At 40.3% G+C, this 12,518-nt stretch overlaps 1 protein-coding gene across 3 annotated transcripts in view; it reads right to left on the reverse strand.

The window, feature by feature from the left end:
- ITCH (itchy E3 ubiquitin protein ligase) overlaps positions 1-12,518 on the reverse strand; it is a gene marked incomplete at its 5' end in the record, with an annotated part of 114,828 nt that overhangs the window by 102,037 nt on the left and 273 nt on the right. The window lies entirely within an intron of this gene.

A 12,518-nucleotide genomic window follows, 5' to 3' on the forward strand; every position in this document is an offset into this window, starting at 1 on the left:
GGTCACTATATCTTGTGTCACATTTCTTCTATGAAGTTACTAATCAAAATAACAGGAGGAGGAAAGTAGCGACTCCAATTTAATTTTCACAACTGAGCTACTATTAGAGTTTGGTTGCTTCAGTCTGCTCCTTCACAGCAGCAGAATACAACAAGATAAAGGTTAAAAGGTTCCAGAGATCTCTCTGCTCATTTTATTTATTCTTCCACTATATTTCTTCCTGCTCCATAATTATGTCAGGTGTTATCTCAATAGGTCCCAGATGGTGTCTTCTCTTCTGCTTCTTCGGTTTGTCCCAGGGCTTGCATTCAATTCCAATGGGCACATCTACACTATGCTTTTTTATCCCAAGTTAATGGATTGTTTTTTTACCATAAGGATCAGCAAACATTTGTAGCTTCAATCAAATGTGTAGTGTCCAAACTAGCCTTCCCAGAAGTGTTTACAATCTCAAGTTAACTATCAATTAACCTGAAGTAAAAATCTCTAGAACACACTAATAGCATCTAGTTCTTATATAGTGGTTTTCATCCACAGATCTCAAAGTGCTTTAACATAGGAGATCAGTATCATTATACATACTGTCCCCACTGGACAAGCCCAGTGACTTCAACAGCTGCAAGTCCCTCTAAAAAAAGTCACCATGCACATGTAGCACGCCTGTACTTAAAAAGGAACCATATACAACTTTTATATAATACTCCTTAAGATTACAGACAAGCTGCACAATCTGTTCTCTGAAGAGTCCTTTGGTGTCATGGTTGACGTTTTTTTACTCAAAAAGATGTCTTCACTTTTTATTACTTGTCAGTGTCTAGGTGCTTCTACCTTGTGGAACTGCTCCAATTGTTTCTCACACACAGGGTAGGTCTCCACTGTATAGTCAACCCAATCTCTTACTTGCGTGTTGCCCCTAATCCAGCTCTCTCCTACCCCCAAAAGCCTCCATTGAGAGTTTAGTGGTGCTTTCAGCCTGAGCTAGTTGGCCCATTCTGGGGTTCAGGCTTGTAAATCCCCACCCACTTTGCAGTGAGGGCACAGGCTAGACCATTTGAGTGCCGATAACCATCATCCAATGGCTTCACAAAATTTCTCCCATGTGCTCATAAGGACAGACAAGCTCTCCTACAAGTCACTGAGAAATAAGCAGAGTAGCTCAATTTACTGCAGCATGAAGAAGCAAGAGATATGCCCCCAAAAATCCTATCAGTCCACACAGGTGAATGCAGCACCAGTGAGGACGCAGTAATTCAAACATGGCTTTTTCAGTATAGCTACTCACACCCAGGCTAGGTTAACCTGGATGCTCAGACCCAGGTGCTGATCACCCATGTTAACTCTACACTGAAAACATACTCAGAGTGCACTCATTCACAGGTCTTGATGCATGCTTCAGCTCAACCAATCAGTTATTATGGAGGTGCACGAATGGCTCCATAATTAAGGTTGCATTGAGTTTTCTACTTCAAACAGCTTGAGTCCATTAACTTGCATGACACTGTAAGGCCTCTTTGTTTACCCAGCCTTTTGGTGAGGGAGGAGCATAATAAAGGTTGGCACTTGCACATGAGATGGGGGGTACTGCTTGAGTTTGAATAAATCTGACTTGTTAATTTGTGTATTTGGGTGAGGAAAAGCTGCTGGGTTTGTATTTTGTGTGACCGTTTAATTTACTGCAAAAATACTTACCAATTTAGAGAATGTTAATACACACACACACACCCAGAAAAATACACAGGTCAACCACCTCTGCTTTCACACACCCTTCAGACACAGCTTTCAAACAAAAAGCCTTGAAACAAGAAACATATTCCTTCATTAATTATGGTAAGTGTAGTACGGTATGCGTGTTTGATTCTGTTATCCCTCCAAAGCACTATTATCTTCTCTTCCTATTTACTGCTCAAACTTTGGTTAGACACATGCCTTTATACTTGCCTCTGCTCTACCCTTTCATCATCACTAATTGTTCATACACACCTCTGTTCACCCAGCTCTACACAGAGCTCTCAAAAGAAACCCAGCCTCACCCACACAAGGCCATAGCTACACCCTGCCCACCAGTCAGCCATGATTTTCAGTCACTCATCACTAAGTACAGTATCTTTAATTGCTTTGAAGAATGACCAATCTTCGCTTTGCATTTTTGCTATTCCATCTATTTTTTATTTAATAAAATAATTGCATCACTTGGCTAAAATGAGACAAATTAAATATATTAAATTAGCTTTAAAAGATTAAATCATCAGCTCATTTTTGCTTAAGTCCACTAATTGCCACAGGATTTGCACTATTGGTCTACAAAGCCAGTACCAACATAGGACAAAGCTATCTTCAGGACTGGGTCCTATTGGAGGAACTTTCCAAAATGTAGTGATGATTTATTTTGACAACTTTGCAAAGTTCTTTCTATGGTATATTAGGCACTCACAGATCCTTGACCATTTCAAAACAAGTCCTAGGGTAAAGTTTACAAAAGCACCTGTCTTGAGCCTTGTCTACATGGGAAAGTTTTACCAGTTATACCGGTGTAACTCCCTTTGTTGACAGTCTTATTCCAGTATGAGTGTCTTTTTACATACACTAAACTGAAAAATGGTGTTCATACCATAATACATGGCTACCCAGGAGGTTATATGGCCATAACCATATCACTACAATTTGTAAAACTTTCCTGTGTAGACAAACCTCGAGTCTGCTAAATCACTTGGGGACTTTTGAAAATGTTAGCTGTAAACTTTATTTGCTTCTGCTGTTTTTAATTTAACTTGTAAATAACCAGGAATTTGCTCTATCTGATTGCAGGGCAGGAGGATTAGAGTTATAGAAGAGGAAGTACAGAATAAATTATGTTAAGGATAGGATGTGAAATGTCAAAAAAGCAAAGAAATTCCGTTAAATTGGAGCATCTCTCTCCACCTATGCAAAACCCACCAACTTGGGGATATATTTATAAATATTTTTTGCCTATACAATGATACGTAGACAGTTTGTGGCCACCTTAGCTGTGTGCTGATTGGGCCACAAGCATCCTAGGGTTGAGAACCGATACTTTAAAATGTTAGATGTAATGTTGCTCTGGAAGTTTGCCATTCTGATCCATAAAAATGGCACTTATTGCCAAAGAAAACAGTCTCACTTATTTCATGAAGGTAGGAAGCATTTGAAGTTTTTCATTAATTAACAGATTTGTTTAATTCCAAATATGTTTTAATTTGTATATACTCCATTTTTTGTACTAGCAGGAAATTAGAAAATGGGATATTAACTGTTCAAATTTTAATTACTGCAGAAATAAAGATCCATAACAGGTTCAGAAAAAATGAATATTAACTTCTTGCTAACAATTCTATTTGGCAATTAATTAAAAGAATGCACCAACTGTCTGTCTACCAGGATAAGTTTTTCTACATATTTAGATTATGAAAACTTCATCCATTTTTGAGTAGAGGAGAAAGATGATAAATGGTCCATATTGACTAAACCATGCATTGTAAATTAGTAGACGAAAACCCAGAGAGTTTCCATTCACTTTTTAGCATATTGGGAGTTTTTTGTCTTAATGGCACTGTTTTCACTAGTGAATTGGAGGGCCAGATCATCTTCCTCAATTTGATGTTTTCTCCCCTTTTTCCTATTAGTGAGTGCTTTAGCCCCATTCAGACAGCTGAAATAAGGAACCTGCACTAAAGACTAAACTACTAAGAGTAATACATGGGGAAGGGAGATGTACACAAGAGGAACGCAGACTGGCCCTCCTCCCAAAACACAGCCCAGTTTTGTTGGCCTTCTATCTCCCAAACTCCTTTATTTTCTTGTGCCTTCTCTCCCTACTGCTCTGAATGATCTGGTCTGCAAGAGCAGCCTAAGGCTATGGCTACACTACAGATCTTACAGTGGCACAAGATCTGTAGTGTAGGGCTGCTGCTGTACCACTGTAAGGTCTCCCATATAGCCACTCTATTCCAATGGGGGAGAGCTTTTCTATCAGCATAATTAAACCACCACCACCAAGCAGCGGTAGCTATGACGACAGGTGAATGTTTCCCACAGACATAGCACTGTCCACACCAGCACTTGTTGGTGAAGCTTATGTCGGTCAGGTGTGTGTTTTTTCACACCCCCTGACCAACAAAATTTTTATTGACAAAAGTGCTAGTGTAGATATAGCCTAAGACACACCTTCACTAGGGTGGAAAAAGTGTTTTCTGAATACAAGCTAAAATCCTAGTGAAAATAGCTTGCAGTTTTCACACAAGTTTGCAGGGCCAGTTAAAGTCTAAATCAATCTGCTAACTCGGAGAAAAACTATGAACTGCCTTGTCTGCATAAGAACTTTTACCTTGAGTTAGCTACCACATCTTTTTTCCTAATGAAGACAGAGCCAAAGAGTCCAAGAGCAAGTCAGCTGTCTCCAGCTACAGACACCTGCACTCCTGCTTCAGTGAAATTGGTCATCTAATCACATATGCACCTAAAGGTACTCTTTGCGTACAGTAAGTGAAAATGTGGCAGAAAGTTGAATCTCATTTTTTTAAATTGCATATTTTTCCACAGCAAATGTAGGCACCTATTGCTGTTATGGACAGGTACATTTTGTAGATAGAAATCAAAGTAAGATGCATACTTTCTGTTCAATTCAACAACCATAATAATACAGCCTTAGCTATGATTTGACAATCTCAGTTAAGCTCCCAGTGGACACGTGTTTACAAATCCCTTCACCGCAACTGGCATCCTTTTGTAGTCTCAGAAGAGGAGAAAGGATTGAGCAAACATGGAGACAAAGCCCCTAATCTCTAAGGGTGTTCCCTCCAAACCAGAGTTGAAGAATACTGGCAGGGTACTGTGTGAAAACTTGTGCCACTCCTGCCAAGCTGGACCTGCTCTATGAATAGTCGCCTTCAGTCTTCATTGTTACAAATCCAACACATTTCAAGAGCACTAAAATTTACAATCAAGATTTTTAATATGAACACTTACTGACAGCAAATAAATCTAAGCCCCACACTCATAAAATAGGGAAAAGTCAAAATTAGAAAAAGATCAGACTTATTACTTCTTAAAGACTTATTTGGAGACGCCACTCTATTATTTTCATGAGACAAGAGTAAGTTTGTCCATTCCTCTGGGTTTTCCAGTTTATAAGATACTCATTTCGTTCTGTGAGAATTTGTAAAAATCCTCTAAATCAAAAAATGCTTCTAAAAAAAAAAATAAAGTAGTGTTTTTGCACTGAAGACTTCTTTTGAAACTACCTTAAAACAAAAATACCTATATAAGAATTTAACATTATACTTGATTAAATGATCTACATGGATTCCCAGCTAACAAGTGCTAGTAAATCTAAACATAAATCTCGACATATAAAGAGAAAAAACTTGTTTTTAAACTAATTTTGTGAAGCTGTTCTGCTCGGCCTTTCATAGACTTACGAAGAAAAACTTCATAAATAGCGGTCATTACATTTGGTCAAATATTCAAAAAACTCCATTTAATCATAATAAACATCAAGTAAAAATGGGACAATTTTTAAAATTAAGACGTTAAGATGAGTATTTTCAGATTGCGTTCCTTGTGTTACTGCATCTCAGAATACAGACAGAGGTACAAATAAAAATATCTTCGAGAGAAATCATTCTAAATAGTGTATGAAGCAACAGTTTTAAATGCTTACACTTCCTTGACTATTTAGAATGATTTCTCTCTAAGGAATTCACTTATATATGAATTTGATGCTGTGTGGTATGATATATAAAAACAGAAAAATAAACACTCCATCTTACTGGCTTAAAAAGTGAGGTTAGCACATAGTATGGATTAGCTAACCACATTCAGGTTACACTAAACACTATGCTCTTAATATCTGGAATACACATATCTATAGATAAGAATATTTGCTTCCTCCTTCCCTAAACAGAAGGTAGACTTGAAAACATATTGAGGGAAGATTATCTAGATAAAAAGCTTGTGTTTTGAGTGACACATTTATGGAATATGCTTTTGGGGGATATAAAAAGGGTCTGGTTAACCCCTTTTACACTTTTTTTTTAAATTCAAAGGCAAGATACACCAATGGAACTTTTAAAAAATAAAATGCAATAAGTACAACTTTAAAATAGTAAGTCAAAAGTTTTATTACATTTAAAAGTCAGCTAACAGCCAATTGTACATATTAATACTATTTAGCATTTTCTATCTTCAAAGCACAGATTAACTAAGAAATTTGCAACACTCTTAGGTGTGGAAATAGACAGAGAGGGTTCAGGGAGAGTGCAGAGGGCCAAAATGCTCAGCACACAGGGTTTACTAAGCACCTGTTCAGAAAGGGTTCTGTATACCACGGAGAAGTGTGTGTGAAAAATGCTCAGCAACATGCACAGTGCCTGAGTACTAAGTAGGAGGAAGTGGACACTGATCAGAGAGATAATGGTTACAGGATATATATACAAGGCATACCCTATGTACATTCCAATGAATACAAATAAATAATGTTATTTTATTTTGGTTGTTTAAAAATGTGTCATCCAGTAACCTGTATGCATACACAAAACAAACAATTTGGACCTATGGAAAAAAACATCTCTTCCAATCCGATCTGATTCCCCTCACAAGGCTCACACCCCCAAGCCAGCCACTTATTCATACTATCCAGCCCAAAGATAAACCTGAAGACTTGTTTACACATAGTTTTTGTACCACTTTAACTATGCTGGTTTCTAAAACATTAAAGCAGTACACTCCCCTTTTGTGGGCAAAGCTATATTGGTATAACTAAACTAGATCAATATAAGCACCTTTATACCAGAATAACTGTGTCCACATGAGGGGGTTATACCACTTCAACTATGTCAGTTTCCAAACCAATATAGTTATAGCAGTACAGACTGTACAGAAAAGCCCTGTGAGAAAGAGAGAAACTTCCAATGGGACCTGAGGTCAACAGATTAAGGCCCTGACTAACCAAGGTGAGAAACAGATTTCACAGTTGAGGACTCCTCACCAAGAAAAATCTGTCAAGGCCCCTTGTAAATAAACCAGGGGATTGCTAGCTCATGTTCCTCAGATCTCAACTGTTGCAGTAATATTACCAAGGCAGAGAAGCAGAGTCTGAGGCACCATGGTCTAGCTGGTTTAAAGCTTTACATGTTTAAAAATGACCAAACCAGCATGCCCAATTTTTGGATTCTCAGTTACCCCAACTGCCAACCAGGAGAAATGGTTACCAGAACATACTTAAGAAGTTTTTCTTTGAAAAAACTGAGAACAAGAACTGCCACAAGGGCTGGACACAGACACAAATATGTCCAAGGGTTTTAATGAAATGAACTCTCTCAAAGGAAGTTCACCAACATCTCATGTGTGCTGTTTATGCCGATTTACCAGTCTGCAGCTCACTTTCTATCTAATAAAGTGAAAGAAGCTGAAGGAAGAAAGCTCAAACCTTAGTTGCTCCGTTAGCAGCTCAAAGCCAGATTCTCAGTTCTGAGATACAACCATGCAGAAGCTATAAGTGACTTGCCCCAAAGTCACTCAGTAATCATAATAGCCAGGATACAAGTCCTGTGACAGACTTTTGACCCAGGCTGCTTGTGATTGCTCCTATCTCAATACTTCAGTTTATTTAAAATAAATTGCTAATTCTCTGAGATATTCACAAATTCTAAATATTCTTGATGATAAAGGTTCATTTTGTATGGCTATCAATTTAATCAAATTCATAGAATAGATGATAACCAGATTAAGGAATTTGAGTGGGAGTGCTCCTTTTTCCCATGCCCTCCACATTCAAGGCCTTTTGAAACACAGGGCAGGCTATCTTTCCTTAGTCCAGGGCTTAAAAATTTACTAGACATCCATTAGCCAGAAACCAATACAAATGAGAAATGAAAAACAGTGAGATGCAAGTGGAACCTCTTGGTGAGATGCTCAGACTTCCCTTCAACTTCTAACCGCTGACAAAGAGGAAAGCAGTAAAAAAAATTTAACAGGATGGTGTCAATGGATCCTGCTCAGAAGTGTCTGCTTTCATATAATGTTCTGGCTAATGGGTCAGGCTTCAAATTTGATGCCTCACTTCCTAGTTCTGCTCAACCAATGGAAAAGAAAAGGCACATTTACTCTTTTCCCCCATTTCACGATGGTAAATGGTGGGTGAATTTTTCAAGCCCTACCTCTGCTTGACTGGAGCACATGTATTAAAGATGCTTGTTTCAGGACCAACTATTTAAATGCAAACATTAGCAACTCTATTCATGTACAAGGCAACAGACACATCCTAGTTATACATTTTGGAACAGCTCAAATAGGTGTGAGGAAGAAGCTAGTAGTGTTTCTAGACAAAAGAACTGGAAGAAAATACCCTACTTGTGAACATTCCAAAATTCCATATTAGCATTGTATGCTTGTTTAAACAGTTAGAATAACCAATGTCAATGTCCCCATATCATGTTTCCTCAGAGAAAATCTATGTCCTCAATATTTTTATTAGTGTGTTCTGTGAACTAACTACTGTTAGTGTAGAAATTCCATTTATAATTTAAGAGTTTAATGGAAAAATGTCAGAGGTTTTTAAAAGTTTGTATAGAGCTTGGTAATAAGAAATTTTCCAAGAATGGGAACCTCATTTGCAGGTTTTCAAAGGTTTCTTTTCCAGTTTACAGTGAGTCTTTCTGAAAAAAATCACGGATTGTTCAATATAGATTTAAAGGAAATAAAACAATCCCTTTGGAGGCCTTTGACATGGCAAGAACTCTCCTCTGCAACCCAAGTTCTAAACACTACACAAAGAAGCAAGATTATTTACTTTCTTCTCTAGAAGGAAGAAAAGTAGGATGCAGACTACCCTTTCTTTTCCCAAAAGTGGGCACCAAATTAGTTCAGATGCCTGAAACACAGCCAAATGAACGATGCCAAACAGATGGACTGTCTGGAACCTTTAAAAAAACAAAACAACCCCAACACATTTGCTTGATTCTGTGGCAGACATTGGAAAAACAGAAAAAACACTTCCAAGATAGATAAGCAAACTGTGATTACATCCTATTTTGCCTTCTGGAGCAAGCATGCACATCATAATCCTTCTGTATGTGGGCAACGCTCATTTACAGTAAGCAGCTGTAAATGTTCTTCTCCCAGCTACACGTACATGTGCTGTGCTAAATGTCACTCCCTTTTGAAGTTTGAGGGCACACAAACTACAATCATCTATCACAAAGATAATCAGACCAGCAGACTGACAAATCTAGCATGAAAAAAGCACAGAACTGGAGAAGCAAACTTAGAAGCACAATGTCCATAGTGTAGTTTATAGCACATATATACGCTAGATTATCGTTTTCAGTTTCTTTTATACACATTGTTTTCCTCATTTGTTTTGAATGAAAGTGGAATTATTTATTGTTTGTATACTACCAGCATGTGAGACATTTTAACAGATGGTTTAAGTTAACATGAATAGTGTTATTTAACAAATTAACTGCATTATAATCCATTCATATAAAATATATTTGTCTGGGCACTAACATTGCTAATTGATATCAACACATCTCTGTGAAGCGTTTGTCGATTAACCATTGGATGAGTCAGAAGATGGAAAAAAAAACAAATGGATTTTGTAGGCCTCATGAGAAATGGATCATTTATTTTTGGAATTATTTTAGTTTAAACTTTCCTAGAAAATGGAATGGTAGATTTAAAACCGAAAGCAGACTCCTGACATATTTTAAAGCATGTAATTCTTAAACTACATTCAGTAATGCCTGTTATCCCATCTCTTCTTTTAAAACGTTGGGAAAGATGTCTAATCTCTAAAACAAGGAAATAAATCTCAATTCCCATGGCTGCTTAACCATGAACAATTAGAATATAAATACCTAAACAGGAGAGAAGAAAACAGAAACTATATTGCTTAACAGTTTTATTCATATAAATAATCTCCCCCCACTCTCCCTCCACCTTTAAACACTGTGATAACTGTTTAATCTGTAAGGAGCTTTCAAACTTAGTATTCAGAAGCCTCAGTTATTTTCCACTCCATCAGTTCAACTTCTTTCATACCTACTATACCATATCTTTGTTTAAAAGATGTAAGAAAAAATTCACTTTGAATCATAATGCAGATATTATTCTGATGATAACTTGGAAGTGAACTTATTCACAGAGACGGTTAAAACTGTCAAACTGCAACTAAGAACACAAACTAGAATGTGTTTGGCTCTTTTACAGCAGCACAAACCAATGTAACCACAATTAAGTCAGTAGAACAGCTCTCAACTTTCACAGCTGGAAGAGAGAGCATAACTTGATTGACTGCCTTCAAGCAATTTTTTAGTCTCACCCTCATGAGATCTGAACAGGAAGATGGAGCCAAGGTGGGACTTTATTCCTAAATTTCTAAGCCTGTTTTTCAAGTAGTGCAAACCAGCAGTGGTTCAATCTGCCTTAATTCCTTCATTACTTCTAGTCTGCCCTTTACATTTATTAGGCAAGATTACCCCCAGTAAAAGGGAAATGGAGGAAGATACGGAGTAATAAAGACTGGACAAAATAATGGGAAACACTCTAAGAAACAATCCAGTATTAGCCAAAGGAATGGAAAAGATGACCTAAAAGACCTTTCCCATCTCTAATTTCTTGGATTCAATAAAAGTTTGTTTCTGCTGAGAGGCTTTTGCCAATTCAAAGAGTAACGGATGTCTCTAACTATACCAAATTACAAGGTAGGCCCCTTATTCTACACCTATGCTACTTCTGCCTCTCACAATCTGGTGTTGTCTTTCCTATTTTAAATTATAGCTATCAAAACAAGCTAAATCCTGAAAAGCAGGTGGCAGAAAATTTCAGACCCAGTTAAATAACGACTCCCACATCATTTCAACCTTCCTCTCCCTATGTTTTGTTGTCACACAAGATCAGTGGTGCACATTTAGATACTGGAGGGTTAAGTAACAAAGACCCATCCATGTTTCCAGACTAAAAGTGAAGGCACCGATGCCGCCATTCTAGAATGACTTTACTTATTAAAGATACTACATTACTGTATAGTAATAACCACACACATTGCAGTTACACTCACTTATGCTTTAATGTTTTGGACCATTACTTTACAACACTACATTTTTTTTATAGGACAAAGCAAGTAAACGCGGGTTAGATTGCTGCAGCAAAAGAGGCTCTAGCAAGACTTACCAGGATAGAGTGGAGGCACTAGTAGTCAAAGATCTGGGGAAGGGGCTGAGCTAGAGGATTACTGAATTGAGAGGAATGAGTTGGAGGGAATAAATTATCAGTTCACGCAAGCCAAACACCTGGAGGGTCTCAATAAAATGGGCATCCTGTGGGAGAGAGGAACCTAGAAGAGGAGGGAAACCCCCCAGGGCTGGCAAATCATGAAGAACCACTCAGCAGTCTATGAACACCCCCAGGACAGGACTGTGCTATGTGGCCACAGGTCAGGGCACTGGCGTCTAGCAGCCAGAGTGGGCTGGTGGGTGAACAGGGAGAGGTCTGTGGTCAGAGCACTGGTCAGAGCCAGAGGAGGCTGGTTGTGGTTGGGGCTGTCGCCAGAGGTCAGGGCACTAGGGTTTAGCAGCTGGAGTGGCTGGTTGGAGACGGGGCTGTGGCCAGAGATCAGAGCACTGCGGTCTAGCACCCAGAGGGGGCTGGTCACAGGGGTGGCAAGACAGGGAGAGGGCTGTAGTCAAAGCACTGGATCTGGCAACCAGAGGGGGCTGGTTGGGGGCGGGCCTGTGGCCAGCGATCAGGGCTCTGGGGTCTGGCAGCCAGAGGGGGCTGGTTGGGGGTGGGCCTGTGGCCAGCGATCAGGGCTCTGGGGTCTGGCAGCCAGAGGGGGCTGGTGGGTGGACAGGGAGAGGACGGTGGTCAGAGCGCTGGCTCTGGTAGCCAGAGGGGGCTGTGGCCAGCGATCAGGGCTCTCTGGCAGCCAGAGGGGGCTGGTGGGTGGACAGGGAGAGGGCGGTGGTCAGAGCACTGGATCTGGTAGCCAGAGGGCGTTGTGGCCAGCGATCAGGGCTCTGGTAGCCAGAGGGGGCTGGTGGGTGGACAGGGAGAGGGCGGCGGTCAGAGCGCTGGCTCTGGTAGCCAGAGGGGGCTGTGGCCAGCGATCAGGGCTCTGGTAGCCAGAGGGGGCTGGTGGGTGGACAGGGAGAGGGCGGCGGTCAGAGCGCTGGCTCTGGTAGCCAGAGGGGGCTGTGGCCAGCGATCAGGGCTCTGGGGTCTGGCAGCCAGAGGGGGCTGGTGGGTGGACAAGGAGAGGACAGTGGTCAGAGCGCTGGCTCTGGTAGCCAGAGGGGGCTGTGGCCAGCGATCAGGGCTCTCTGGTAGCCAGAGGGGGCTGGTTGGGGGCGGGCCTGTGGCCAGCGATCAGGGCTCTAGCAGCCAGAGGGGACTGGTCAGGACGGGGGAGGGGTTGTGACCAGACGTCCTGCGGGAAGCCGGTCTGGGGGCTGCCCCCACGGGGGCAAGGAGCGAAACGCCTCCCCCCTCCCCGACTGCAC

This window comes from Lepidochelys olivacea, assembly GCF_965140295.1.
Source record: "Lepidochelys olivacea isolate rLepOli2 genome assembly, chromosome: 13".
Taxonomy (NCBI): Eukaryota; Metazoa; Chordata; order Testudines; family Cheloniidae; genus Lepidochelys; species Lepidochelys olivacea.